We start from the raw sequence: 6,983 nt of genomic DNA, 5'->3' as shown, positions 1-6,983 counted from the left end.
GATTGGGTCTTTAGGTTTGGTATTTTTCAAGAGAGAGAGTTTACTCAAGTAAACCACTGTTTCTACTCTCCTTTTCCCAGCTTGACCCACAAGTGTCCTTTCACCTCCCCACCCCTTCATTAAAAAAGAGCTGGTGCCAGTATGAGAGGGTGTTTCCTAACCACAACCCAAGCCAGATCTGTGCCAGTGCTCAGGCAGGCTCACTTAGGCTCACTCAGCTCCATGAACAATGCTGTAGCTGGAGGAAAGTGCCAGGTATCTCCATAATATTCCTTTCATGACAGTTCTAGGCAGAATTTATTTCTTTCTTTGTTTTTTGCAGTGTTGCTTGGAGGATATTTACCCTTTGCTAGGCTCACATTGCTGGTCAGGAAAAGGACTCCCCAGGCAGCAGGAATTTGATGTCCCACAGTTTCTTATCTGCAACTCTAGTCCAGCTTGTATTAATAAAGGTTGAAGATTATTTAGGACTTCCAGTCTGCTGGCCAGTTGCAGAGGGGATGGGAAATTTGGGATGGACCTACATTCACAGTAAAACATAACACATGCAATAATATGTGATTTAATAAATATTTTCATACACTTAATCTAATAAACACAGCATATTCTGCAATGTATATGTGGCCCTGGTTACTTACATTCTCCTTTAACAGTTTGTGTAACAGATCCCAGCTGCTCAACTGCTTTTCCTCGTATTCTTGATGTTTTCCCAATTTTATCCTGAAAATACAGAGAAAATGAACATTCTGTAATGATGATTTTGGCAGCAGCCTTCACCCACCTACTGGTGTGAAGCCCCCATAGAGTCCTGTCACTTGACATTTCACACTTCCCTCTCTGAGGCACCGACCGAGGCTTGGGTGCCTGGGAGCACAGTGGTGCAGGGGCCGAGGCAAGCAGCTGAGCAAGGCCCCAGGGAAATCTGTTCCCAGCAAGCCTACAGGCAAATATGACATGATCCTGCAAGGCTGAGAGGGAGAACTGGTATCCCCCTCCCAACCCTGTCCATTGACTCTCCCCTCCATCAGCCAATAGCTCAGCTGAGAGCTGCGGCTGCTGAGTCCCCATGGTGCACACTGGGCCATGAGAGCTGCACTGCTCCCCACAGGCTGCCCCCACTTGGGTGCCCATCAGCCCCAGCAGAAGCTACGTGCCCAGAGAGTCTCCAGAGAAGAGCAGCTCCTGGGGACCCTGCCACAGCTCAGCAGCTGAAGGTCAGGATGGGCTCTTGGCCCAGAATTAGTCATTTGGTTAGAGCAAACAGGTCTAGAAAGATGTTCAGGAGGTTTTCTGGTGCATCCCTACTCCAAAGCAATCACTGCACACTAGGCACCATTGATACATTTCTGCTCAAACTTTCCCAAAAATCCTCCAGTGATAATGTTGCAACCTCCCTAGGCTTAATTATTGTTATTAAGGATACTCCTTGGCCAATCTGAGCCTGTTTCAGTACTCATCCTTTATTCTTTGTCTCAGACAGACAGAATCCATTCCCTTCCACTTTACAGGGGTATTCTGGACTCTTACCCTGTGCCTCTCCCGTGGCAACTGTGAGCTGTCTGCAATGGGGACTTGTTACTCTCCCTGCAGACCCCAGGTGACTTCACTGCTACTGTGACATGGTTCCTGGGTCCTTGGGGCAATGTCTACCTACCCAGCTTACTTCTTACATCTCCCCCTTGAGCAGGAGTTCCTGTACAGCCACCAGCCTTCCCCCTTGGCCCCTTACAGTTGCCACCCAGCCTGGCTCTACATGGCATGGAGGGAGCCCAGGGAGGAAGAAGACAGAAAAACCTGAGGTAGACTTTCTCCCCTGAGCTCCCTGTGTTGTCCTTTCCACATCCTCCCACGGCAGCACAGGCTGCAGACCCCCTGACTAAACTGCTATTCCCAAGAATCCTTCTCTCCTGTCCTCCCACAGCTCAGTTACACGGTCCCAGCTCTCATGCTTGTTATGCACAGATCAGGTTTTTCAGACTGCTGACCATTTCTGTTGCTTTCTGTTAGACTCTATCCAGCCAGGCCATATCCTGCTGGAAGTTCAGTGCCCTCAGTTAGGCAGAGCAGCCCTGCTGGGGGCTCACACTTGCTGAGAAGAAAACTCACTCCATTTGTCTCATGGGCTGTAATTTGGTTCATATTTCTCAGCAAGGAGATGACCTGACACCGCTGACTCACGCATTGCCTTTGATCCTTTATGACTCCCAGACCCTTCTCTGCAGAGTGATGTCAATGCAGGTATTTTTCTTCAAGCAGCTGCTTATTTCTGCAGAAGCTGGGAGCTCCCCCTTGTCCCTGGAATGGAATCACATCCTATTTTTCTCAAACTATTTCCCCAATTTGACAAGATCATTTGTCAAGCTCGTGATGTGTCTTCCAAAGTACTTGCAGCCTATTCCAGCTTGCTGTGGCCTGCAAAGTTAATAAGCTTGTTATTTATTCCAGAGACCACCATTAATAATGACCTGGTCTGGCATTTCCCTCCTAGTGAATTTCTTCCCAGAGGCCACCCTGTTCATTTTCATGAAGCTTTTCTGTGGAAATTTGATTTGGTCAGGCAAGAGATATGTGGAAACAAAGCTAAACTCAGATTATTACTCTTTTCCCATCTGAGGGGAAAAAAAAGTAACACATAATGCATGTCACCCGCTTCATTTAGCCATCAGAGCCAGTAGCAAGTCACCAACATGTGTCCCTATGCTGCAGGTGTGTCACACAGCCACCAATTCCAGACCTCCTCCTGTGTGTCAGCGTGTCCCAGAGAGGAGCTGAAAGATGGAGGAGGATGGTGCATGCAGTGTCTGGGGCAAAGATTATCAACGAGCCTGGGGGAAACCGCCAAAGCAGGACACTGCTGAAGGCAAGGGTCAAAAGGCAAACGCCATGGGACCATAAACAGGACCATAAAAAGAGAAAAACTCTCTGGCTGCACCTTTGCTTGGCCAGCTACAGATGTAATTTACAACCAGTCTGTCTGCTTCTCCTACCAACTCAAAAGAGTTGCCCAGCTCTCCCAGGTCCTCAGCAATCACAGCCAGTTTTGCTGTGTCGCTGCTGCACTGCGCAGTGGCTCTCCCCACCCCGACAGCTGCTCTCAGATGACACAGGAGCAGATGGCAGCCATGATGACAGAGGCTGTATCACCCTATGTTGCTGCAGTATAAATTCTCTCATTTCCAAAGCCAGGAGTTACCCAGTGACTGCTCTCTCTGTAGGCTCAAGATGAACTGTTGACATGCAAGCCCTCTGCAGCCGCCTTCTTCTGGCTCTGTTCCTGAGTGCTCAGGAAAATGGAGCTCAGCAGCACAGCCCTGTCCCTGCTGTGCCCATGGAGGCTCCTGGGCTAACAAAGGGATTTTTTCTCCTTGGCTGTACCAAGGGATTTGCAATGACAGTAAAGAACCTCTCTCCTTTTCCATGATCTACCTTCTGCCCTTGTACATTCAACTACCTGTCTCACAAGGAGAATTCATTTGTGATTGAGGTATTTTTCTTATGAAGTGTTCTGGGTTTTTTTTCTTCCCCTCTGTTTGTAATCAGCAAATGGGCCTTTGGAGTATAACAGCTACAAGAATATCTGAAACTCAGGTTTTAGCCTGGAGGGATGTTATTAAAGTAGAATTTTGAAACTTTGAATAGAAGAGTAATGGGGATTTAACTATTCAAATGTCCAAAGTTCCCAGACAACACAGAAAATACCAGAAGGAAGTGCAAAGGAAGAGCTCAAAAGGATAAATCTGTGTGGTTTAGGAAATAGAAGGGATGAGATAATGTCTGGAAATTGATTAAAGTAGAGAAGTGACTGTGTAAACTGGGAGGAAGAGCATAAATCAGGCAAGAAATGTGTTCAGAATTAACTCAGAGGACAAGTCCAGAGAAGAAATTCACTGTCACAGTTAGGGCAGTAACACTGCTCAGCAGACATGGCTTTTCTACAGAAGCTGAGTGCCCTGCTCAAAGGATGGACAACTTAAAAGAAAGACAAAGATTCTGAAGGTCATATCCAGTGAAGTTTTGAAGATTGTTTTCCCCACAAAAACTTCTTTTGTCAAATTGGCTTATTTTCAGTCTTGCAACTGAGCAAGAGTAGTACATCATGCCAGGATAGCTATGGCTATGGCTTTACTTGGAATGAAATACCAACAAAACTTTGCCAGTAATAAAGTTCCCAGAGCTCACCACCAGGAAGGAATTTCTTGGCAGATTTCATATGCAAATTCTTAAATTAATTCGCAGTTAATTTTAATTCACTTTTGCACACCACCCCCCCCACACGCCCCCCATCCTCTCCTCAGATCTGCAGAAAAACTCTCCTGATAACCTCTCCAGGCTGGCTGTGGGGCACTGTCAGAGCTGCAGGATGCCCGTGTCTCTCTGTACCTCAGGGCTGAGACAATGCTGTAAGTCTCCTTTGTCAGTCCTCAGGAGTGCTCACGGTAGCTCCTGGGTCTCTATTCCTCTTGCTCCCTGGAAAACAACACATACAGACCCTGCACAGGGTCCTTCTCCATTCTTCCCACCCAAGGCAGTTTTCAAAGGAAACCCTTGGGCTTGCAGGCTGACTGGCAGCAGGAGCAGCCTGAAGGTTGTGGTGCTGGAAGTACAGGTCCAGGAAAAAGTAATTAACTTTTACTTGGGAAAGGGTGAAAGAAAAGTTTCAATGTTATACCATAAGGTAAAGGAGGCTGCAGGAGGCAGTGAGGACTAATATTGAGGCCAGATGGAAAAAAATAGAAGTAACATATCTGGTGGCAGATTGCATGTGGAAACATGGTAGACAAAAAGCACTTTGAGGAACAAATGGCAAAGGGTATAAATGCTATTAATGCTTTGTCACAAAGATTCAGGACCCTGTCAGAAAATCTGTAGGGCCAGCTGATATTATAAAAGATCACAGCAGATATGGCCATTTTTTATATTATTTATTTTCTCAGTGTTCATAGTGGAAGAAACTTTGCGTTCAAATGGCTGCAGCCATTCTTGGGGGTTAGGGTTCTTAAGAAAGATTAGGTAGAAATCAAAAGTACTTGAGAAGAGAGATTAAAAAAGTCACAGACTGAATATCAATGAATAAGATTGATAATAAGTACTCAGGTGGTTGATGCCTCCAAACTGGAAGACCTAAGATCATAGCAGTGATGGATGTGCCATTTAAAGTTACTGGAAAGTTAAACAGGAGCAAACGTGAGGTAAATTTTAAAATTTTTTAAAATTTTTTTAAAAATTTGCTCCAAAGGTGATGTGAGTAACTACATGCCTCTTATTCCAGCTTAGGTACTACAGTGGCGTCTGCCAATCTGTGCTGCATCTATGTGCTGTGGCAAAGTCTTTGCTGGGAAACTGCAGGGATGGCTTCTGTGAGAAGATGCCAGCGGCCGCACCCATGTCATACAGAGCCAGTGCTGGCCCCAGGACATATTCACCAAAGGTGAGCCCATCAGTGATGCTGGTGGCACCTCTCTAAAACATATGTAAGAAAGGGTAAAAATCCTGCACAGCAGCTGGAGAGAAGAGTAAGAATATGTGAGAGAAACAGCCCTGCTGACACTGAGGTTAGTGCAGAGGAGGGAGCTGAGATTCCCCTGCAGCCTGTGGTGCATCCCATGGTGAAGCAGCTGTGCCCCTGCAGCCCACAGAGGACCACAGGGGAGCAGAGACCTTTTGAGCCACTGCATCTGTTTTTAAACTGACATGACAGAGACAGGAGTACAACATTTCAAAGGCTGACTGAGGCCCTTGGCAGCACCAAAGAATTCTTGATACTAGGTCTTTTATCAAAGAACTATCTTTAGTTTATAGATGTGGGAACAATTTAACTGGTTTTATCTCCAATGACATTACAAAGGCCATTCCAAGAATGTTTTCAGCCCACACACAATTTCAAGTGGCTGTTTCTCACCACCATCTGAGAAGGTTTATGTTGCTAGAGAAGGTCAGCTGAGAACACAGCTCCTGGAAAGCCCTACCATCTTATAAATGGGCAGTAAATGACAAAATACCTTCTGCCCTAGGGAAAGGGGGAAAGGGGGATTCACCTAACTGCACTTATCTACAATATAAATGTGTACATGCATTGCCAATAAGGCTACCGAGCACTTCATTCTTTAATCTTGATGTTTTGTCTGTGTGATTACTTTTTGCTGTTCTGCTGATTTCTGATTATTTTGAGCACCTGCACTGTGCTCAAATATTTTGTCTTTTTTGTAACTCTGTTCATTTTTTTTTTGTCATAGGGTGGAGGACTTAAGTTGTCCAAAAAAAAAAAAAAAGATATTTCCTTTTGGTTTATATGTTTGCAAAATTACAGAATTGATCTTTGCTCTGCACTGGCCATCATGTCTTCAGGTGCTGAGTCTGATGCTATCCTGCCTTCCAATACCTTGATTAAAAGAAGAAAGGACATGTCACATAAGACCCCAGCACTAACTGCCATAGCTTACCAGCAGAGAAGTTGCCAGACTCACTGAGTTCAAACTCCAGCTTTCCAAAGTTATGTAATTAAAAATCCACCCATCCTAGGCTTGCAAGCTGGTACTTTTCCTGCCTTTCAGAAACCTGCAGGTTAACTGAAAAAGAAGAGCAAGAGCTTCCCCAGATGATAAAACATTAATTAGCAGGGATGTTAGAGACATCACTGGATGCTCAGGGAAGTTCAGTGCATCAGCAGGTCTACCCAAAAATACTCATTGGCCCCACACTCCAGCAGCACAAATTCAGCTGCTGATACTGATCCCATTATTTTCATTTCAGTCCATTCCTTACGTCTAGAGCAGGGAAAGTTTTCTGTAAGGAAAAGGGTGAGAGAGAAGGGGAGGGGAAGTTCTTTGACCCATGAAGATTCATCACTCTGGAAGAGTTAAAAATTAATGAGAGACAGGAGAGGGAAATATAAAGCTGAGATTAGTTTCTTGTTTGTTTTCTTGCTCCCCACGGTGATGTTATAGAAGTGTGCCCAGTGTTCACTTTCTCCCACTGGCAGTTAA

The sequence above is a fragment of the Cyanistes caeruleus genome, chromosome 3, assembly GCF_971803275.1.
Source record: "Cyanistes caeruleus chromosome 3, bCyaCae1.hap1.1, whole genome shotgun sequence".
Taxonomy (NCBI): Eukaryota; Metazoa; Chordata; class Aves; order Passeriformes; family Paridae; genus Cyanistes; species Cyanistes caeruleus.
The sequence above is the reverse complement of the archived record's forward strand: the minus strand, read 5'-3'. Positions refer to the sequence as shown.